At 36.4% G+C, this 10,715-nt stretch overlaps 1 pseudogene; it reads right to left on the bottom strand.

Moving 5' to 3' along the window:
* Positions 1-8,928: 8,928 nt before the first annotated feature.
* Positions 8,929-9,391, bottom strand: LOC132376747 (large ribosomal subunit protein eL28-like; annotated as a pseudogene).
* Positions 9,392-10,715: the final 1,324 nt, after the last annotated feature.

Below are 10,715 nucleotides of genomic sequence, written 5' to 3'. Positions count from 1 at the left end.
GCTTTCATTTCAATTCTTATCAAGTAAGATAATCTAAAAGAGTTTTCATATACGTCGTAGGGACAGAAATGTACCTTCAGTGTTTTGCCTCCTGTTTTTTGACATAGTACAATAGTTCCCCCTTATCCACCGGGGATATGTTCCAAGACTCTCAGTGGATGCCTGAAACCACTGATAGTACCAAACCCTATACACACACACCCACACACACACACACACACTGTTTTTTCCTGTACATACAAACCTATGATAAGGTTTAATTTATAAATTACGCACACTAAGAGATCAAGAGTAATAACTAATAATAGAACAATTATAACAAATATACTGTAATAAATGTTACATGAATATGGTCTTTTTTTCTCTCTCTCAGAATACCTTATTGTACAAATGTAATGCCTTCTCCATGATAACTAAGCACCAGTCACACAGTGTGTCTGTGACTTCTGCAGTTTGAAGTGTGACAGCACTTCTTTACAATTTCACGGAAAGAAGATTCATTCTTATTGTAAATCTTAGCAACTTCAGCATATGATTTCTTTTCCTTTCCTTATTAAAAGAACTTTCACCTTGTCACTTAAAGGAAGCATTTTACAGCTTCTTTTTGGCATATCTGAATTACCAGCATCACTACTCTCGTGTTTTGGGTCTATTATTAAGTAAAATAATGGTTACTTGAACACAAGCACTGCAATACAAGGCAGTCGATTTGATAACTGAGATGCTCTTAAGTGACTAATGGATGGGATACACTGGACAAAGGGATGGTTCATGTCCTGGGCAGGACAGAGCCGGAGTGCATGAGATTTCAGCACACTACTCAGAACAGTGCAAATTTAAGGCTTATGAATTTTTAACTTCTGGAATTTTTCATTTAATATTTTTGGACTGCAGTTGACCATAGGTAACTGAAACTGTGGAAAGCAAAACTGCACGTAACGGGGGACTAATGTATGTTCTTTGACACAGTATCAGCAAAGTCTCTAGAAGTTTAGTGACCTGGGGTATAAGACACCCCTTATAAGCAAAGAAAAATTGTTCCACTTGCACAGCCCACAACTAAGAAGAGACATAAGTACTTTTGGGGCCTTTTTGGATTTTGAAAGCAGCATCTACCAATTTAGGTGTGATGCTCTGGCCCAGCTGCCCATCATGAATGAGACCTAGAGTATAAACCGCTCTGCACAATCCCCAAGCTCAGATGCAAGGTACCTTGCTCTTCTGGCCTTATGACTAAATGACCAAATGCTATTCAAACTGTCTGTGGCAGAATGACTGTTATATAGAATTAAGTACTACAGTACCATAAGAAATATTAAAGAAATAAAAATTTTAACACTAAAGAATGTTTAAGCCATTAAGTAGATTGAAGATTGGCCTCCAAAATATTAAATGACCCATTTTCTATTTTGAAGCAAGTACGTATCTAAATGACCCATATAAAATTATTATCTATTTATTTAACTTAGCAATTTTGTTCAAATTTCATAGGGGTGGACTCTCTGAGTTTCTATTTTGCATACCAGATTCATGTATCTCTGGAATAAGTGAATATAATCTTATGACCTAAAAAGATAATCATCAAGTAGTAGCACATGTTCATTAAAGAGTTGCAGATAATATGTAGTCTACAGATCAGCTTGATTTAATTTAAAATGCGAATTTAATTAGACCATGAATTAAAACCAAAATTATAAAGCAGAGTAGGTGCTGGAATGGAGATTGAAATGTTTACCTCCATTCTAAGTGGCAGCTTTATCATACCACCATCAGCAAGATCTTATTCTTCATAATAAGAGAAAGTCTAGGCAAGCAATACTTGAACTTCCCAACATAATTTCTCTATGCAAGAAAGTATTGTGAAACAATAAAAACATGGAAACCAATCTAGAGTGTGGTTAAGTAAACTGCAGCAATGATTGTGAACTATAAATAAGTGAAGAGGCAAATATGGATTGAGTGATAAGAAAATTTGCTTGAGCCACATATCAGTGATGGTCTGCATATCTGACAATGACTTCTTTGCTCCATTGACAAATGGTTGACTACTGTTGGGTTTAAAATTTTGCGTCTTTTTAATTTTTTGATTATAAGTATAGCATTATAAGAAAAGTTATCAATTCTATGTAATATTTCACTTATTCACTGGAGAGCAGTTTTTTTCCCAACAAAATGTATTCTGACCCCAAAACCTTCACATTCTAAAAGATGGTTTCATAGAAACTATTTGCCAGCATGCTCACTGTGTTTTGTTCTCCAAACTTATCCGGATGGAGATAGAGTACCTATAAAAAATTTTCACTTGTTGATCCATAAGTGTGATTATAAAATTCCATCAGCAAAATAAAATCCTGGGAAAATATTTATTTTAGAAAACTATCTGTCCTTATGTATTTGGAAAATGGCAAATATGTCTGAATAAATTGATAACCCTTTTCTTTGGCAAATTTAATTCTTATAAGTCTCAGGAAAAGTTGAAAAAAGGAATAAAATGTCTTTACTTTGTAGACATATGTATTAGTCAGGTTTTGCTATATGATAATACTCTATAACAAAAACCCCAACATCACAGCGGCTTATAATACCACATTTATTTCACATTTATGTGTCTTCTGGTTAGCTACAAGTCAATTGATTTTTGCCTGAGCTTGGATAGGCTGGGTGACATTATTAGTTTGGGGTTGGGTTCTGCTTCACATGCAGTCATTCTAAGATCTGACCTAAAGGAGCAATGGACATGTGGGGTGTGCTCTTCTCCCGCTGCCATGCCTCCCAAAGTCTCAGCTCAGAACTGACACACTGTCACTGCCATTCACACCCACTGGCCACAGCCAGTCATGTGGCCAAATTCTAAGTCCATGAGGTGATAAATTATACTTCTTTCATGAAGAGAAGGCTGTGAGTATTTGATGAACAGTAATCTAAGCTACTACAATGTGGATGAGCTAGTTCAAACTCTCTACTAGAGGAAGATAATATAATAGATTCTACTTCAGTGACCAATACTCAACAAGTCTGAGAGGAAATGACACTATTGGACACTTTGCCTGTTCAAAGACTTACACTTTGGGTGCAAAAACAGCATTAAACCACATGGTCATCTCTTTTATTAGCCAAGAGGTGTTGGAAATTTAAAGTGATATTAATGATAGCAAAGTCAGGGCCAAAATAATGTGCAATGTTCTTCTTAATTAGAACATCGTTTGGTATAATTTCATTGTCAAAATGCAAAATGAATAAAATAGTAGAGGCTAGCATACCTTCTCTGTTCTTCAATCTAAACATTTTTTCCATCAAACTCTTTTTTGTAAAAAGAGAAAAATTATACCTATATTATGATATTTGTTAATTCAAGTTTAATTAACTACATAACCTTTCTGGTTTATGCAGAAATGCAACATTTTTCTTTTTTTCCATTTTAGAGATCAAACACTTGGCCCTTTTGCATGGTCCAAGTGCAATTCTTTTTTTTTCCTGGCATTAGGTCAATGTGGTCTAATATGATTTAAGGTAAAATGATATTTCCAAATACAGAATGACTTAAAGTTGTTTACTAACTTCTTTATTCATAATTCTTTTAATATTTCATCCAAAACAAATAATTAAAATATTGCTTGCTCAGAAACGGACTCACAGACATAGAAAACAATCTTATGGTTACCAAAAGGGAAAGGGGGTGGGGGAGGGATAAATTAGGAATTTGGGATTAACAGATACACATTACTGTAAATAAAACATATAAACAAGAACCTACTGTATAGCACAGGGAACTATATTCAATATCTTGTAATAACCTATAATGGAAAAAAATATAAGAATATATATATATATTTTTTTGAATCACTTTGCTGTACACCTGAAACTAAAACAACATTGTAAATCAACTAACTTCAATAACAATTGAAAAAAATGTTTTCTATTTAGAATGCTAATCCACCTTCTATTGCATGCTACTTGATTTTATTAATTGATACATATCTTGTTGAATGGATTTTATACTTAATCCTCCTTCTATATCCAGCTAATATTCCACTTCCTCCACTAAGCTTTTACCAGATACAATGACCTACAGTGATCTCACCTGTTTCTGATATCTTTTGGTTTTTGTAAACACTGTTATTTTTCTCTGATGCTTATGTGTATATGTGTTATTCCTTCAGGTAGAAAGGCTTTGGTTATCTACTGTTACTTAACAAATGACAAATGACTAGTAAAAACAGTAACAATTATTTATTAGTTTTATCCTCTATCTTTCTGGAGTTAATGGCCTCAGCTAGGCAGTTGACTTATGGGGTTTTTCAGGCAGTTGCAATCTGACAGCACCTGGGGCTGAAGTCATCTCAAAGTTCACCTCTGTTAAGTGTCTGGAGGCTGCTGCTTCCTGCAAGCTAAGATCTCACTGGGAGCTCTCAGTTAGAACACCTACATGTGGTTTCTTCATGGGTCTGAGACTTCCACACATCACAGCAGCTGGATTCCAAGGGTGGGTGTCTCAGACAGAAAGGCAGATGGAAGCTATGTTACATTTATGAATTAGTCTCAGAAGTCACACACCTGGACCTCATTTTAAAATGACATTCTAACCATATCTCCTTGCCCTAGATTCCTTATGCCTCCTCCATGTCCCACTATCAAAAAAGGGCTGGGCAAATAAAAATTTTGATTAATAAATAAATGAACTCAGTGTTTTGATTCCTGTAATTATATTTGCCTAAGGCTTATGTTACTCTTTCAATATCTATAATTTTCCATCGTAAACTTTTTAATTTAAAAAGATACATTATGAAATGAAATTTAATTGGGTATTTTACTTTACTTAGCTTTAATAATTAAAAAAGAGAAGTTGAAAAAAACAGAGTTGAATCCCATTATGAAGCAGATACCAGGCCCATGATTAACAAGGCCATATAGAATTTGTTCAGGATATAACGGAAGGCTGTACTCTGCACTATACCTGGAGATAAAATTTAATATTTGGAATAATCAAATTCTCTGGAAAAACTAAGGACTTATTTTGGTTTTATTGCAGTTCAACTTATTAATTGGCTTTCAAATATTAAGTAGACATTTTAATTTAGATCACTTGTTTACATAATGTACTTTCCATCATGTTCAAGGTCCTCAGATGTGGTTGTGTCTATTGTTCACGGCTCTAGGGTCCTGGTTGAGGGAGCGAGTGGGGACTGAAGTTCAGCCTGTCCTCTGTCTACCGAGTCACATACCTTTAGCACCAGGCTGCTCAGAGTATGTTCATGAGCTGCTCTTTTGAATTTGCATTAAAATGATGCCATATGGTTTAGTAGAGTCCCTGGTATGAGACATGATGTTACAGGAATTTCCTTCAAAGAAAATGATATAATAAAAAGGCCACTAGAGTCTCGGCATAAAAAACAGATGCAGAGTGAATCTTGGCTCTGCCACTTACAGTATTGTGACTTTGCGAAAGTGATGCAACCTCTCTGAGCCTCAGGTTCCTCACAAATAAAATGAAAATATCAATTCCTATTTTTCAGAGCTGATATGAAGAACAGAGCTAATACATGAGAAGCATGAAATACAGTGTCTTACAGAGTAGAAATTATTTAAATAGAATCCATAATAAATTCTACGAGAAGTTCTGTCATTGAGCTTTAATTCTTGGTTCTGTGTTTATTTTTTGATAGATACAGTTCTATTTTAGGTATGTAATTACATAAATCACTGGTTAAAGTCACAATAGGAAGAATAAAAGAAAGTAGTATGTTACAATTCAGTTCAGGAAAAACACTTCTGAACAAAATATTCCTAAGGATTTGTGTAGAACTAATCAGTTTGAATTTTCAAAACTTAGTTTTCTAAATCCCTCAGCAGTTTGGGGGGATTGGTTTCAGGACCCTCCCCCTCAAAATACCAAAATCCTTGGACACTCAAGTCCTTTATATAAAATGGCATAATAACTGAATATAGCCTATGCACATCCTCCTGTATACTTTAAATCAACTCTAGATTACTTATAATAGCTAATGCAATGTAAATACTATGTAAATAGTTGTCAGAGCAGGGAAAATTCAAGTTTTGCTTTTAGAACTTTCCTGAATTTCTTTTTTTTTTAATATTTTTGATCCGTAGTTAGTTGAACCTGCTGATGCTAAACCTGTGGATATTGGAGGCTGGCTGTAGTTCTCAAAATCTAGCTTCCTGGCACAGAAGGAATTGTCTTGTAAGATCACATCCTGTGATAACTTCCGTTATGCAAGAGCCTAGCCCAGAGGCAAGACCCAGGTAGCTCCTGGTTCAACCCCACTTTTGATTAGCCATACCTTGCTAGAAATACAATAGATTCATCAGAATGATAAGACTCATGGTTAAAAATAAAGATTAAGTTAAAATAACAGCATCGATAAGATATATGCTCCTATTGCATACAGGTAAAAAAAACCTCTCAAATGCGTGTTTAGGACATAATCCGACTGAATCATCACCTCTTTCAATGATGTACCTCTAATTATCTTCATTGGCTTCAAATCTTAAATAATTAGAACTATCTCACAATGGAAATTACATGGCTATCTATTTCTTAATAAACAAGAGGTGATTTAAAATCTTCCTCAAACAAATTACGAGTATGTCTCATAGATGACTACAATTTAAATGGCTGCACAATGCAACCCCCAAAACACAAAGTCCTTACCAAAGCATTTAAGGTGCTGTTTTGTCTCTCCTAGCTCATCTTGTGTACCTGCTTCCCTTGCTTATATGCTCTGGCCATGCCAGTCTTTCAGGTCTTCAAAAATATGTAGCCATAGGACCCTTGTACAGCTGTTCCCTTTTTCACTAATGTGCTTCCTCCTGCACTTTGCCTATATCATGTCTCAGCTTAAATCTCCATCCACAAAGATGCCATCTCTGACACAGGATTAAAAACTTAATCACCGTGAGCTTTTGTCATAACTCTCATTGCAAACAGAATCATGTATTTACTCTCTGATTACTGGTGTTTCTCCATGCCTCTTCCCACTAAGCCATATTTATTACCTTTATTTGTCTAGTGCCAAGCAAATAGCAGGTCCCTCATAAATATTTGTTAAATGAATAAGCAATTATATAAGGAGATATAAAACTGTAAAAGTTTGAACATTTACAAATCAACACAAATAAAGGTCTGAAGAAAATCTTCACGAATAAATACAGCATTCATATGGAAGAAAAATAAGAAAATAGATGAATTTTTCAAAAGTAATGAAGCATGATCTCATCAAAGTAAATAAAGTAATAAACACCCTGTAACCAACTATGTATATGCACGGCTGCTCATTACATCATTGCTTAAAGCAATAAAAAATAACAATTTACTTAAATGGCTAATTTAATCTGAAAAAATTTAATGCAAAGAATCATGCCCCACCATTAAGAATGGGTGTAGATTTGGGTTTATTACCAAGGAGAGTTGTTCAGGATATATTTATAACCCAAAAGCTAGTATAACCATTGTGCCTCATATAATTCCATTGCAAGGGGTAGAGCCAGGAGTGACAAAATACAAATGGGAAACATGTTTGAACAACAGAACTACAGGTGATTTTTCACTCTTTATTGATATTTTTTGCTTATAGTTTCTATAATTTTCTATGAATACTGGATAGAGAGAGAAAGATTGATTTTAGCCATATATGCCTTTGGCACATTTCTCTTTTTGCTACATGTTTTTCTGCACAATTTGATCTCTTTAGATGTGTGTCTTCTCTCCTGAGGCACTTTACCAGGTATACTGAGAAACAATGTTTACCCTCAAGGATTTCACAGTCATACTGATGATAAAGCTATCTATATAAGGGATTTTTGTTGTGTGCAATGAATCCAAGATATCTGATACAGAGGCAGTGAGAGAAAGGAGTCTCTCCGGAGAACAGTGCTTAGTTTCTCAGATAACTTCCTCCCTCCTCTGCTTCTTACCTACAGTGGTGCCTGCATATAAAGAGGGAGGGTGTAGTTTATGTGACTTTGGCGGGGACAAAATTAGGTCTTCTGATCACTGGGTGATGAATTTTGTACACCTATGAGACTTTACATCTCTAGCAGAAGTCTGCAGCTGGTATAACTCAAAGACATTTCCTTTGGCTCAGAAATACCTCCAGATTTGCCACTAAAGGACCTCAACCACATCTCCCTCATTTGGTATCACAGAATTCTCTGTGTTCCCAGTATCTACTCCCTCCCCTTGGCTTTGCTCAGGTGACTACTTCTTTGCCTTCAACCCAGAGTCATTTTATTGTTAATGGGTCCCCTTAGCAGGTTCTTCATCAAGATACTAGCTACTTCTGCAAGACTGCCACAGGGAAACCAAGGGTAGCTGAGAAAGCTGAACCTCACAGCTCCACCTGTAAAAGCATGTAGCACTAACACATTTGATTTAACGAAGCAGAGCCCCTGTTTGGGCAGCTTTTCAAGAGGCCACATCCCAGACTCACAAATGAGAAGGCAAGAAAGCCCTAATGTATCAGATATGCCTCTCCCTATCTTTAGTCTTTACAATCAACATTATAAGCTTTGAAATGTGAATTCTTCTTTAAAAATGAAAAGAAATTGTAGATCACAGTGCTATTTGTTGAAAAGATATTAAGAGGACATAATCTTGCTGTTATACAAAGTTCCTCATTGCAAGTACTAAGCTAATTACTGTCCCTTTCTGTGAGATACAAAAGAGAAAGTTGCTATAATACAATGAGTAGGGTCCAAAACATGACGATGCAGAATTGCAGTACTGTGAAGTTACTGAAATAACCACAGCAGACCTGGGCAATTAGTTGACCTTGGATTCTAAAGGCTCTTCACAATCCAAATCCAACTTTGTTCTGGCTGCAGTTTAGAATGACATGGTGGCTTTTTTTTTTTGGAGAAATGTTGGCTGACATCTTTGTTGCTCTGGGGGGCAGGGAGGGAGGGCTGTGTTCAAGAGCTCTTGGTGGGGCACGTCTGCCTCCTGTTCACCATCACAGGCGTCTGCTGTGCAGGATGGCGCTGGCTCTGCGGTTGGAGACTATGCTCAGATCCCAGAGGTACCTGATTTTGCAGATTATGTTCTGGATACTGCTGAGGGTGGCAGGGGAGTTCTTGTTGATGGTGGTCTGCATGTAGGAGGTGGTGGGCTTTGTAGGGCCAGATCTCCACTTCACCACCTCCAGGCCACTTCTGCCACCTGCTGCCGGCTCCACGCCACAGTTTTGTGGTCCATCAGCCGGTTGTAACGGAAAGAATTGTGGACCTTCAGATTATTGGGGTGGGTGCCCTATATCTGTCTGTTCTCCTTGATCAGGAAATTGGAGCAGTTCCACAGGACCATTCATTGCAAATGCGTGGACTTGGAGGCAGCTCCTCTCCCAGTGGCAGCCAGAAAAGGAAAGTGATCAAACATTCATGAGGATATTTATGGGGCTTGTGGCCGGCCAGTGTAATTTGAAGGACAGGGGCAATAATCCTAAGAATCTTCTGGTCAGTTAGCATCCAATTAGGGTTGACGGAAAAATACCAGATGCCCATTTAAATTTGAACGTCAGATAAGTGACAAATAAGTTTTGTATTTGTATGTTGTATTTGTATTTGTATGTATATAAGTTTTGCGTGTCCAAATACTGCATGGACATACTTACACTAAGTAATTATTTGTTATTTATCTGAAATTCAAATTTAACAGGTTATGCTGTGTTTGTGTTAAATCTTCAACCTATATCCAATTCATTAGCCTTGTCAAGGAAACTGAGCCTGGAGAATACTGGAGATCCCTGTTTAACAAGACAGAGTTGCCTGCTTTTTCTCCTTCTCACATCCTACCTGCCTCACAAAATGAGAACATTAGCCTACTCCCAGCCCTCACTTTCAGGAGGTGGCAGGGGACTGGACCCAATGACAATACATCTTAATCCATGTTACCGTTATGAAAGTTATAGCAGAGTTTTATGGTATAAACAATCTGAAGATCTCAGAAGCACAGGGAACAAAGGGTACTGCTGAGAGAAAGACTTCATTTAAAATTAAAGCTAAGCATGCTCCATTTCTTTTTATGGTGATTATAGTTCCTTACATATTCTTTCATTCAAAAATAAAAGGGCAAAAGTCCCTTCAAGTCATTTGGCAGTTTAATATCAAGATATTATTTAATCTTCTAAAAGGTAATCTTAACAGCAGGACATGTGATAACCACAAAGCCTGTAAATCATATCTAGTTTAGAAAATTGAATTTGCTCATGTAAACTTGAAATGAGCTCACCAGCCTTGCAGTAATCAAATGACTACGCAATAAACTCCCCACACACGCAGTGTGCTCCTTTTTAAAGCATTTAAGTCTTTGGTCTAACTTGCTCCTTGAAGACCTGCTTGTAATAAATATTGCTTGAAATCTTGTCCAATTCTTATCCACAGTACGTGAAACTCCAGTCTTCTCACAGGACTTAATCTGAATTTTTTTTTTTCAAATTAGATATTTTCTAAGGATACCTATGTTATCTCTTCTGCTTCTCTCTTCTTCCATCTTCCCATAATCCTCAGAAATGGAAATTGGCTTTCCCTTTTAATTCTAAGTTATGATTTCCTTCTACAGTCTTGATGTACTAGGCAAATGGGTATCTTGTCTACACTGTGGCTCAAACTATGAGATGAGTCTTCATTGCTTGATCCTAGATATTCTTTGAAGGAAAGGAAAAAAAGGAAAAGGATCTGGAAAATCTACCCAAGTTCAATAA

The sequence above is a fragment of the Balaenoptera ricei genome, chromosome 13 (genome assembly GCF_028023285.1).
Source record: "Balaenoptera ricei isolate mBalRic1 chromosome 13, mBalRic1.hap2, whole genome shotgun sequence".
NCBI classification, from domain to species: domain Eukaryota; kingdom Metazoa; phylum Chordata; class Mammalia; order Artiodactyla; family Balaenopteridae; genus Balaenoptera; species Balaenoptera ricei.
The sequence above is the reverse complement of the archived record's forward strand: the minus strand, read 5'-3'. Positions and strand labels throughout refer to the sequence as shown.